Below are 12,124 nucleotides of genomic sequence, written 5' to 3'. Positions count from 1 at the left end.
GAGTGTGTGGAGGGGCGGGCGGGGCGGGGCGGGGCGAGTGGGGGAGGGGCGGGCGGGGGGCGGCGGTTGGGCAGCGTCGCTTCCAAGGAGGAGGAGGAAGGAGGGCGAGTGAGGAGGATGGCGAAGTCCGGGCTCCTGACGGTAACTAGGGGCCGCCGAGGCGGGAGGGTGCCTGTTGGCCGGTTCTTCTTGCCTTCCTTCCTGTCCGTCGGGCGGTCGGTCGGTAGGGGGAGGCCCCGTGCGTCCTGACAGGCGCGAGCCGGCGGGGCCGGGGCGAGGCCCGAGGTGCCGGGGCCCTAGGAGGCGCCGCCGCCGCCGTTTTCCTGGGTGCTGTCGCCGGGAGGCCCGGGCCCTGGGAGCTGACTCTCCTGTGGGGCCCGCAGCCGAGCACCGAGAGCGAGCCGGCCGGCTGACAGTGTCCGGGGGCCGGGCCTGCGGTGGCGGCGGGCGGGCGGCCGGCCGGGACAGCGCCCGGGCGAGGACTAACCGGCGCAAGGGCCGGGGCCGGGGGCGCCCGGAGGATAGTCTCGCTCCACTAGGCTCCTGGGGTCACCGGGCCCAGGCTGCGGGGCGCCCCGTGGGCGTGCGAATCGTTGGCGGGGGCCTTGGCGCAGCGATAGTGATACGGGGTGGAGTCTTTCCTCGCCCCTTCCCCAAAGCCCACCGCGCTCACCGTCTCCTCTCGGTTCCGTGAAGAGTGGTGAGTCGGCTTTGGGTGTGTTGCTTGGTGAAGCGAGTTGTAGGCATCCAAGAGTGCTCTGTTGGACATGCCTAATGGCAACCTTTTTCCGCGGAGGCTTTTAGGGGTAGAGGAAAAGTACTCTTCTCCCCCCCCAATGCTAGAGGCTTCGGGACAAAACGATTTTCCCCCAGCCCTTCAGTATCCATTGTTTTGTACCACCTCCCTCCCCTCCTTTCCTAGGTAGAAGAAGAATGACTCCAAGCCATTAATTGCCTTCCTTTTTTTTTTTTTTTTTCCTCAAAAATCAGCAGAGGGTTTGTGTAATTGTGTTAGTGTGGATCTACAAACAGGTGAAATGAATACCGTTTCAATAGTTGGAAAGAAGATGCTTTTGTGTGTGTGTCTGTGTGTGTGTTTAAGCTTTCAGCCCTTTCAGTTGGTGATTTGATTTTCTTTTCTGTTGCTTTGTATCATAATGGGGGTGATGAGAATAAAAGAGGAAGCAATATTTTGCAATCTACCCAAAAAATGTTTTCTAAGTCTCTAGGGATGCTGAAGCAAAATTGGGTTGCAGATGTGGACTGTATAGTATTTGCTTCCCTCACGATAAGTACCACCAGTCTATATCTAAGCTTACACCTGTGCAGTATTATACACTTCTTCGTAAATGTCAGCACTTTCTCCTTGCTCAGTACTCAGGAGTAATGGATAGTTGTATCTAAAACTATTTTTTGTTAGGTTTTCAGAATCTTAGAGTACACTTGTGTCACCAAGTAATTTTTACATCATCAACCCTTTAAGAAAGATTGTCTTAAAGACCTCAGTTTATTAGTTGCTAATCTCTACCCTCACCTTTACATGTTACAGCCTTTGTAACTGTCTGTTACTATGTATTTGAGATTTAGCTATTGAGTACAATTTGTGACATTCAGCAAACTTAAAGTTCATAGTTTGAATTTGTTAAGTGTTTGTTTTCTGTGTGACAGTGACAAGAATTATTAGGAATAATTATGAAAATGACCATTCCCTACCTACATAAGGATCTTAGACTGAATATGATAATCTTTTAAATACTAATTTGCACCTCAGGCACACTGTAAAAGTTTTAATTATGCATATGCATTTTAAAGTAGACCACAGAGAAATAAAGGCTTTGTCTAATGGTTTAAGTGTAACATAAAGCTGACATATAAAACTATATTCTTGAAATGCCAGTTTGGAAATAACGGACATGGCCTCTCTCTAAGGTTACTACGTTTTCCCGGCGTTTGTTCAGTTTTTGAAAAACACATTGATCTCAGGTTGGCATTTGTTTTCTGATTTCTTGATTGTTAATACAATTTTTCAGCTGTTTTTAAGATTTTTCTCTTTTATTTGTTATGAATGGTAATGGATTAAAGAGTGATGTTAAGAAATACATTAATAACTTGCAGCTGGGTTTGTTTTTTTTTTTGAGTTTTTAAGCTACCATATTCAGAAAGTTGATCAGAACTGTTTTGATAATGGTAACAAGACACAGCAACTTGTGAACTAGAAACCAGTCAGAAATTTGAAACATTTCACTTTTCAAACGGAACACTAAAATCATAAATTCTTTTGTTATGCTGGCTGGAATTATACTTTTTGAATTTTTTTTGTTTCTTCAGTGACTTGGGAGAGGGCTTCTCCCATATTCAAGAGAGATAATAAACTGGAATTCTAGGTGGAATGCTCCCAAAGATGGCTTCTGAATAACTGCTGGTATTTTTTTTTTTTGCCTTGCGTTACCTGTATGGATTTTGAGGGCAAGCGTGAAAATTGAAATTCCTTGTTATCCAGGCAGTTAAATTGCAGTCATATTTGTTTTAAAAATATGCTGGATTATCAATATTGTGTAATTTAATATTTCTGTAAGACTTGTATTCTTTAAACAGTTTAAATAGTTTTTAGATTTTAAATATCATATGAGAAAAGAATACCAGAATCTGTTGTGTTTTTTTTGTGTTGTTTTTTTTTTTTAACTGAAAAATATACACTAACCTGGGCATGCAGATATTAGAATGAATTTCTTTGGAGGTTGAAGATTAAATGAAAGACTATATCTTCATAGGATTCAGTTCACTGTATCGTTTATGTATTTTTCATGAATGAAAAAACAGAATATATGCTTATAGTAATTAAAAAAATCACAAGACCAAAACACTCTCAAAACAATAAAAAACAACAGAAAAACAAGCTGACTCCTGTCCTTCGGTGAATTCTGAGGTTCTGTAACTTGGGCTTAGTGAAGGTGTTCTTGAACTGGATTATAAGATACCAATTAGGAGAGGAAACTTAGATATAAAACTTTGATATTTCCTAATAAGATCCGTGGGGAATTAGTAATACTTTGTTATAGATGAATTAGAAATGGGCTGTAATTTAGCAGCAGAATAATAAAGTACTTCTATGTGATACTTGAAAAAGGAGTACTGCAAATAAATTTGCTGTTTTTGCTTATTATTTGACTTATATTTCCTGCATTACATATTTCACATTAAGCATTAGGCATATTATAATTTAAGGCTAAATCTTTTACTGACTAAAGAATATATAGGTCAGGTTTGCTATTCCTGTCTTCTGAATTTTACGTTGTATCAAGGCTATGTACTATATATCTTTCTGGAAATTTTTTTTTCTGTTAACACAGTAGTTAAATTTTGTATTTTACTATCAACTCTGACTTTTAAAATATTAAAAATTTCTGTCACAAGTTGACCTATAGTGTGCTTTAAGTATTGGAGTGCTCTGAAATGTAATTGTCAACCAGCGCAGGTAGAAAAGAACATCGTAAGTCTAAGAAACTAATTTATGTTCTAAAATATGTAGTTGCATTATTTTAACATAATATTTCTTCTGTCTTTGGCATTTTCTCCTGGTTCCCAGTTTTTTAGCACATCATCTTTAACTCAGCAAATCAAAGTTCTAGTGTATGAAAAGCATATTCTAATTGCAGAGGGCTCTTCAGCTTTTGAGATGTTGCTAACATATGTGCTCTTTGAGAAAGTATGATGTTCCCATTATCAAGATTTAAAGAACTAATTAGATTATTTCACACTACGTATCTCATTCCAACTTTTGTAAATATCATAACTGGTCACAGAAAGTAGTTCATGCTAGAAAAGGTTAAAGTTTCTTTTATTGGAAATAAGGAAGATATTGCTTGAAGCTAAAACATTATAGATGACCTTAAAAGAGGGTATGATTTGTCCCTATGTGAAAGACTACTATGAAATATTTTGGAATGTCTATCTTCTAATGTTCATAGCACTGTGAACACACAATTTAAGCATCTTATTTGCCCTCAAATACTTTATAAATCTTGCAAGTTTAGTTAAGTAATTTCACCGTTGACAGATAAATATTTTTTCTTTCAGTTTTTCTAATGCCTTGTAGGTAGAAATGATGTGTTCTGACATGGGTGATGTCTAGAATTTGGAGTTAATTTCATCAGTTAAATTTGGGCTTTCTCTGTTTCCGGTTTTGTGTTGTACAACACTGCCTTCAGGAATTTTACCATTTTGCAGATAGTTTTTGAGTTAACCTTTAAGTTTTGTTATGTAAGTGTTTCTCACTAGTTTCATACTCACTCATGTCATAGACCTTCTCCTGAGTGCTGTGTGTTTCCCGGTCTGTAAAGGCACAGAGATAAATATACTGTTTTCTGCATTTAGTAAGTTCATGGTTTGTTGCATGAAGGGGACAAACAGTAGTTAATTGTTTTGCAGTGTGACAAGTGCTTTGGTAGCAGTATACACTGAAGAACTCAGATGAATTAATTCAGACTGCATGTATAATCATCAGTGCTTACTGAAGGATACAACCTGAACTAACTCTTGAGGAATAAGTTGGATGGAGGGTAGAAAAAGCATAGAAGTTAGAGATGTTAAGGTCCATTTGGAGAATTGCAGGGAATAACAATTTGGAGTCCATCTATGACCTAATGTTAATATTTTAAGTGATACAGTAGGCTTTCATTAAAGTTATTATCTTTAGAGATTGTATGCCTTTTGTGCCTCATTTAATTTGGGGCTTGAACTATGGATCTGCACTAATGTTAGGAATCTGCTCCAAATTATTATTTAAAATTTTTAACTAAGTATATTTTCATAGTTAAATAGAAGAACATATCAGCCTAACGTGAAATAATTCTGAAGCATGGAACTTGGATAATAAGAAAATGTTTCAAAATAGTATTTAAATATATTTTTCTCATATCATACTTAAATATATTTTTCTCAGCTTTTATGTATCTTGTTAAGAGTAACATTTATGAATTTCCTTCCTTAGAACTCATGGTGAGTTATTTCGCAGATATTTAAAATGCACTCTTCTGAGAACATTAAAAATAGCCTCTTTCCATACTTACTTCAGAGTGCCACTCTTTGCTTAAAAGTCAGACTGTATGATCAGTAGTTATATCCTGGTAGCCTGCTAGAAGTCTTTGTATGCCTTTAAAAGTTTTTTAAGATTTAAAAGTTCTCTGAACTTGACTATTAAAAAGTAATTTTTCATGCAGTGTGATTTAATACTTTTTGAGGATGAAATGAAGGCTCTTCGGCTCTCCCAGCGTGCCGTAGTTTCCCATTTTAAAACATTCTCATACTTGGCTTTTTTTCAATCCTTCCTGTTGGGGCTTCCTTGATAGCTCAGTTGGTAAAGAATCCGCCTGCAATATGGGAGACCCCGGTTCTATTCCTGGGTCAGGAAGATCCCCTGGAGAAGGGATAGGCTACACACTTCAGTATTGTTGGTTGAGCTTCCCTGGTGGCTCAGACAGTAAAGAATCTGCCTGCAGTGTGGGAGGCCTGGATTTGATCTCTCGGTTGGAAAGATCCTCTGGAGGAGGGCATGGCAACCCACTCCAGAATTCTTACCTAGAGAATCCCCATGGACAAAAGAGAATGGCGGATCACAAAGAGTTGGACACGACTGAGCAACTAAGCACAGCAGTCCTTCCTGTTATTTTCCTTATAGAAATCTGAGAAATTCCTTTTTAAATGTTTCACATTTTAGCAATTCCCATATAAATGTTATAACGTCTCACTTATCTCAAGGTTATCTTTTAAGAAACTAAAACTTTCTGGTGTCATCTCCTTGGGTACAGCCCCATGCTCGCTTCACCTGGCTAACCTCCTAATTGCTGGTCAGGCCCCAATATCACATCCTTGGGGAAGCCTTTGATCTCTAGTTAGATTCTCCTGTTTTAAGGTCTCCCACCTGTTATTGCCTTTTATAATACTCATCATTTTTGTAATGATGTGTTTAATGTCTTTGTCTTTTTTGCATTACTGTAAGCTTCATGATGAGCATCAAGTATTTGTCCTCTTTACTACCATTTCTCCAGTACACAATGTCTTAACTTTGTAAGGCTTCTAATAGAAAATTTGTCTAGGGCCCCCAAACAAACAGGCCAAAAAGGACAAAGATATCATAATGCTTTTGCTCTTAAACACATTTTCTGCTCTTAGAACCCCCTAGGCCTTAATTGAGGGATCTTTACAATTTTATGCTGCTGCTGCTAAGTCGCTTCAGTTGTGTCCGACTTTGTGCGACCCCATAGATGGAACCCACCAGGCTCCTCCGTCCCTGGGATTCTCCAGGCAAGAACACTGGAGTGGGTTGCCATTTCCTTCTCCAATGCATGAAAGTGAAAAAATAAAGTGAAGTCTCTCAGTCGTGTCCAACTCCTAGCGACCCCATGGACTGCAGCCCACCAGGCCCCTCTATCCATGGGATTTTCCAGGCAAGAGTACTGGAGTGGGTTGCCATTGACTTCTCCGTTAAAATTTCATAATGTACAGTTACTTTAAAGTTTGGTAGCCAAATGTAGAAAGAATAGGGTACTCCTAGAGGCCTTATGAAAGTTGAAAATAAGAGCAAGGGTAAAGTACTTAAAAAGCAGACGTAAGACATTAAAAAATAAATTAATGTGATAAATACTTAAAATCTTTTAAGATGCCATCTGTTTTATATGTAGAATAGTATAGCAAAAACGATGATGTAAGATCATGACAAAGATATTAATTGCTGTTGGTAAATTTTGATAATGACACAGGAACAGGTATTGTATTTCAGAAAGGTTTCCATCTAAAATGATAACAAATTTTAATGTTCAGTTCAGTTGCTCAGTCGTGTCCGACTCTTTGCGACCCCATGAATTGCAGCATGCCAGGCCTCCCTGTCCATCACCAACTCCCGGAGTTCACTCAGACTCAATGCCATCCAGCCATCTCATCATCTGTCGTCCCCTTCTCCTGCCCCCAATCCCTCCCAGCGTCAGAGTCTTTTCCAATGAGTCAGCTCTTCACATGAGGTGGCCAAAGTACTGGAGTTTCAGCTTTAGCATCATTCCTTCCAAAGAAATCCCAGGGTTGATCTCCTTCAGAATGGACTGGTTGGATCTCCTTGCAGTTTTAATGTTAGCCTTTTGTTATTGGGAAGATTTGCTTAATGAGATGAAACATAGTAGGTATTGTAAGTATTTATTAAGTAAAATTAAATTGAAGAAAATGATTGAAAGTCCTGATTTAGTGCAGTATATTATTACTGCCTTAAAAGCTTTTGGATTTTATACCTACCATGTGTTTCTTTTGTGTACTGAGGTACGAAATATGTAAAACTGAGTAACAACATGTTATGAAAACATACCTGTTGCAGTGATATGACAAAATGACATAAAGCAACTTTTAAACTGTTAAAGAGAGTAGTGGTTTAGTTGCTAAGTCATGTCCGACTTTTGTGATCCCATAGACTGTAGCCTGCCAGGCTCCTCTGTCCATGGCATTCTCCAGGCGAGAATACTGGAGTGGGTTGCCATTTCCTTCTCCAGAGGATCTTTCCGACCCAGGAATTGAACTTGGGTCTCCTGCATTGCAGGCAGATTCTTTACCAACCGAGCTATGAGGGAAGTCCTTAAAGAGTAAGTTTTATTGTTTATTTTTGGCATTTTTGGTAACCTAGACTGGAAAAATTAGATTGGAGGTTATAATACTTGTTTTAGAAGTCTGTAGAATGTTGCAGCTTGGATGACCTGAAATATATTATTTTTAATTCAACTTTGTTTTCTTTATGTCTTCTGGGATAAAGAATTTGATATTTCACTTAAAGGGCTTTAGTTCTGGTTCATATAAATTTATTTTGTCTTAGTTTTGTAATCAATTGTGTTTTCTGACTATATAAGGATAGGTAAAAGAGCTAGTTATTTCCTATTTTGTTGCTAAAACAAATATTGGTTTATCTACCATGTGTTAATTACAGTTTTAAAGTCATAGAAATGGGATACTTATATACCAGGCAGCTTAAAATAGTAAGGTTTTATGATTTAATTTTGAAAACATTTATTTCTGCTTTGGAAGTAGGGATTTGAAATTCTTAATACTAGAAATATGGCCTAGTTTCAGAACACCCACTAAGCAACTGTGGAAACTCAGCATGCTCAATGGCTTATAGTGCTGCACTATTCTTTAATTTATCCCACCTCCTGTTATATAATAGCTTATAGTAGTACACACAGAACATGCATATTTAGGACAAGAACAGTGTATTGAAGGTCCAGAACGTGAGTCTGTGTTGGGCTTTGGATTGGGCAGGAAAAACCTGAAGATGATCAAATATGATAGTCAATGGGTGAGTGAGTGACATAAATCAGTTAATATTTTAGGTTGCAAATAAGGCATGAAAAGCAAAAATTGTTTTGGGACTTGAGAACAATGATTCTTTAAAATGGAGTCACAGTTTTTGAAACAAACACTTAATTCTATTAAAATTTATTAATATTTTTATTTAAAAAGTTTGACCACTCTTGTGAAATTGTCATGATGCTTGTGTACAGGACTAAGTATTTCAATGTATATAATTTTATACATTTCCCCCAGAATGTTGTGCAACTCTGAAGTTGCAGCATTGTATCAGACTGTGAGAAACAGATACTGAAACTGATTAGAAACTAACTGTAAAGTATGAAACTAGTTTATATCCATTGTTCAGGATAGTATACTGTCAAGGCATTTTATAAAACATACTTTTTACCAGCTTATTTTGTTAATTAAAAAAGGTACTGAGTTGATCTATGCTAATTATTATTATCAGACAAATGGATTTTAGAGTTAAATGTTTCAGTTTAAAGATTTTGTGATATGAAAAAGGAAGGACTTAATAAATTTGCCTTTAAAGTCAGCTATGTAATTTTTATAGAGTTAGCTCTGTGAGTAATGCTTTAACGCATAACTAATTATCTATATGCAAAAATAAACTTATCTGGCCTTTTTTCAGTTGGAGCTCACTATACCTGATATTTACACACACAAACACACACACACACACACACACACACACACATATTATGCTAATTGATACTTTTATAATGACTCTGTAGTAAGATCTTGAAGATTTTTATTTTATCAAAGAAAGTTAAAATTAAGTTTCATATAATTGAAGTTGTAACCTATCCCTTCTCCAGGGGATCTTCCCAACCCAAGATTTAAACCAGGGTCTCCTGCATTGCAGGCAGATTCTTTACCAGCTGAGCCATCAGGGAAGCCCATTATGTTCAAATTCTTTGAATAATCCTCAAAGGTAGATCATGTGTAAAAATAAAAATAATTTCTTAATTGACACATCTTTTTTTTGACCATACCATTACCCAGCTTTTATAATTAACAATTTGATAATATTTGAGTTGCTTCTGAGAGTAATTGAAATTAAGTATGGCCAAATAATGCTTTTTCTTTTTTTCTGGCATAATTTAAATAATAAATCAATTGCTACCTGCAAATTACTAAATGATTTACATTTTTATGATGTAAGAATTTTTTACATTAAAGCTTCTGTAAACTATGTGGGACTCATTTTGCAATTATAGTCACATAGTAGTAGATAGTACATCTAACCAGTTGGGAACTGGTTAGATTTAATATGTTAAATTGCAAAAAAAAATTTTTTTAATATATATTCAAATCTATAAGCACGGGCTGCTTTTCCATATTTAGAGTAGGTTCTGATGGGAAAGAATCTTTATTAACCTTAAGTTAAATTGGGCTTGACTGTTCCATGTTTTTTTTTTTTTAATCTTGTATGAGGAAGACTTTTGCTTTGGGGTATTTTTTAAAATGTAATACAGAGATAATGAGATTATATTATTAAGGCCCCAAATGCACAATGTAAATTCTGTTTTAACAGCTGTTAGGATGAATAGATAAATAACTGAGCATACTGGTCTTCATCTAAATAGTCTAAAAAGTGAACTATATGAATATAAGAAAAACTTTGTTTTATAATAAAGGCAACTTATTAAATACTGACTCTTAAATGTAATATACCTGCCTTGACACCACAGTCCTCTAATCTTGCTGTGTGTGGTAAATTTATTTTTGTTTATATTTTTTTCCTGACAGTTTCTGGTAGTTTATAGAATGAGTAATGGACAGACTTTATGATCAAATAAGATCTAGTGAAGGAATATGTGGGTTTATACACACAAAAAGCAATTAAATGAGATTAATTTTTAGCTTAAAAGTACTGAAAATCAAATTCTAAGTTGAAAATACTTTTAAAATACTGTAATCACCTTAGTGCATATAACCTAAGATAGGAATTACATTTTATCTCGTTTGCTTTACACTGATAATTAGGTAGCCAACTTTTTGATTTATTGCCAATTAGCCCATGTTAAAGAGTAAGTGTTCTTTGAGAACACTTAGGTTCTGTTTGACATGTTTTGAGTTCTGGGAAAGAAAGGCTGTTAAAGCAAATATTCACAAATCTTTTTCTTTAGACTGTGTGGCCTAAGAACTTTTCAGATTAAGTTTGATCAAGATATGACATTTATTATTATATCTTAGTTATCTTGAGACATTTAAATTCCCCCATCCCACCTCTTCCTTTTATTTTGCTGGAGAATCTTACAATTTATGTATATAGTGAAGTGTTGTACAAGAGAGCTGTAATCTCAATTATGGCTTGACTTTTAGGTTGAGTAAACAGATTTTCAGTTCTTTGCTCAAAACTTTTGTTTGCTCAGAATCAAAATTACATAATAAATCTTGTGCTTTCCCATAAGAAGGAATACCAAATTTCTTGGAAAACTCTCATGTATTTGTTACTGTATAATATTTAGTTTCCGTGCATGTTAGTCCAAACTATTTCAGTCTAAACTATTTCATCTTGCCTCTTTAGAAAAGGGGGGGAGATGAGTTTAGAGATGCTATGAGTTGTGCACTCTTGCCTTGATTCTAATTAACATGGACTAATATAGAACAATTTATTTATTTACAGCTATTTCTTTAGCCTGCATGAAAATTAACTCTCGCATCATGTTCATTCATGCTGCTTAGGGCAGTGTTTTTCCATTTCTCTCTGAACAGTAATGTTCCCTTGAACATGTTAATTTTGGGTACTTTCTCAATCTTTGGTTTTCCAGTTTTGAAGATTCCTTTTTTAACCTGAATTACAAAAATACATAGAATTATGTGATTTGGAGGGGAGAGCAGTTTATTTCAACTAGTAAAAGAATATAAGGAGCATTTCAGATCTTTATAAACAAACGAAAATAGTTGAAATCTTGCCATTTTAGTTATTCATTAAAAAATCTGAGTGATTTAATTTTGAGTATAGGGAAGTATGCAATGAGACAAGATTTTTGTCTTTGCTTATTGTTCAACTGGTTTCAGCAAGTGTTTACTACATGCTTATTGTGTGTTTAATAAAAAGTTCATAGTATCTTTGAAGCTGTAAAGTACTTAAGAGGAAAACTGTAGGAAGGCTGCTATTTAGTAGGGTAGATAAAGCCCAAGTTAACAAATACTCAACAATTCTTTCAATAAATTAAACTGTTAGGTATTATTTTATAACTATTAGAATAAAACTGTGAAAAAGACAGTAAGCTCCCTGTTTTCCCACTGCTTTAAATGAGGGAGTGAAATAGCTAATCTGACAAATATACAGTGTGAAAAATACTCTGATAGGGGAAGTTTTAAGTGGGAGCACAGAGAGCGGAGACAGTATTCAGAAATGCTTTTGAGTAGTCAGGAAGGACTTCCCTGATATTTAAACTGAGATCTGAAGGGTGCATGGATCTCAGTGAAGAACTGTAAACCTGTTTCTATTGTTGTTGTTCAGTTACTCAGTCATGTCTGACTCTTTGCAGCCCCATGGACTGTATAGCACGCCAGGCTTCCCTGTCCTTCGCTGTCTCCCTGAGTTTGCTCAACCTCATGTTTGTTGAGTCGATGATGCCATCCAACCGTCTCATCCTCTGTCACCCCCTTCTCCTGCCCTCAGTCTTACCCAGCATCAGGGTCTTTTCCAGTGAGGCAGCTCTTCGCATCAGGTGGCTAAAAAATTGGAGCTTCAGTATCAATCCTTCCAGTGCATATTCAGGACTGATTTCCTTTAGGATAGACTGATTTGGTCTCCTTGCTGTCC

The 12,124-nt window shown here is 36.8% G+C and overlaps 1 protein-coding gene across 3 annotated transcripts in view; it reads left to right on the top strand.

The window, feature by feature from the left end:
* The window catches only part of SHOC2 (SHOC2 leucine rich repeat scaffold protein), an 87,509-nt gene that overhangs the window by 709 nt on the left and 74,676 nt on the right, over positions 1-12,124 (top strand). The window contains exon 1 of one of the 3 annotated variants that reach the window (XM_070363595.1): positions 46-141. The exons of 1 other annotated variant lie outside the window; for it this stretch is intronic. The gene's annotated coding sequence lies outside the window, so the exon portion shown is untranslated. Of the gene's footprint in view, positions 1-45; positions 142-329; positions 701-12,124 lie in introns of those variants that run through there. One more of the 3 variants, XM_070363597.1, reaches the window with a different exon arrangement.

Source organism: Bos mutus, chromosome 26 (assembly GCF_027580195.1).
Source record: "Bos mutus isolate GX-2022 chromosome 26, NWIPB_WYAK_1.1, whole genome shotgun sequence".
NCBI classification, from domain to species: domain Eukaryota; kingdom Metazoa; phylum Chordata; class Mammalia; order Artiodactyla; family Bovidae; genus Bos; species Bos mutus.
The sequence above is the reverse complement of the archived record's forward strand: the minus strand, read 5'-3'. Positions and strand labels throughout refer to the sequence as shown.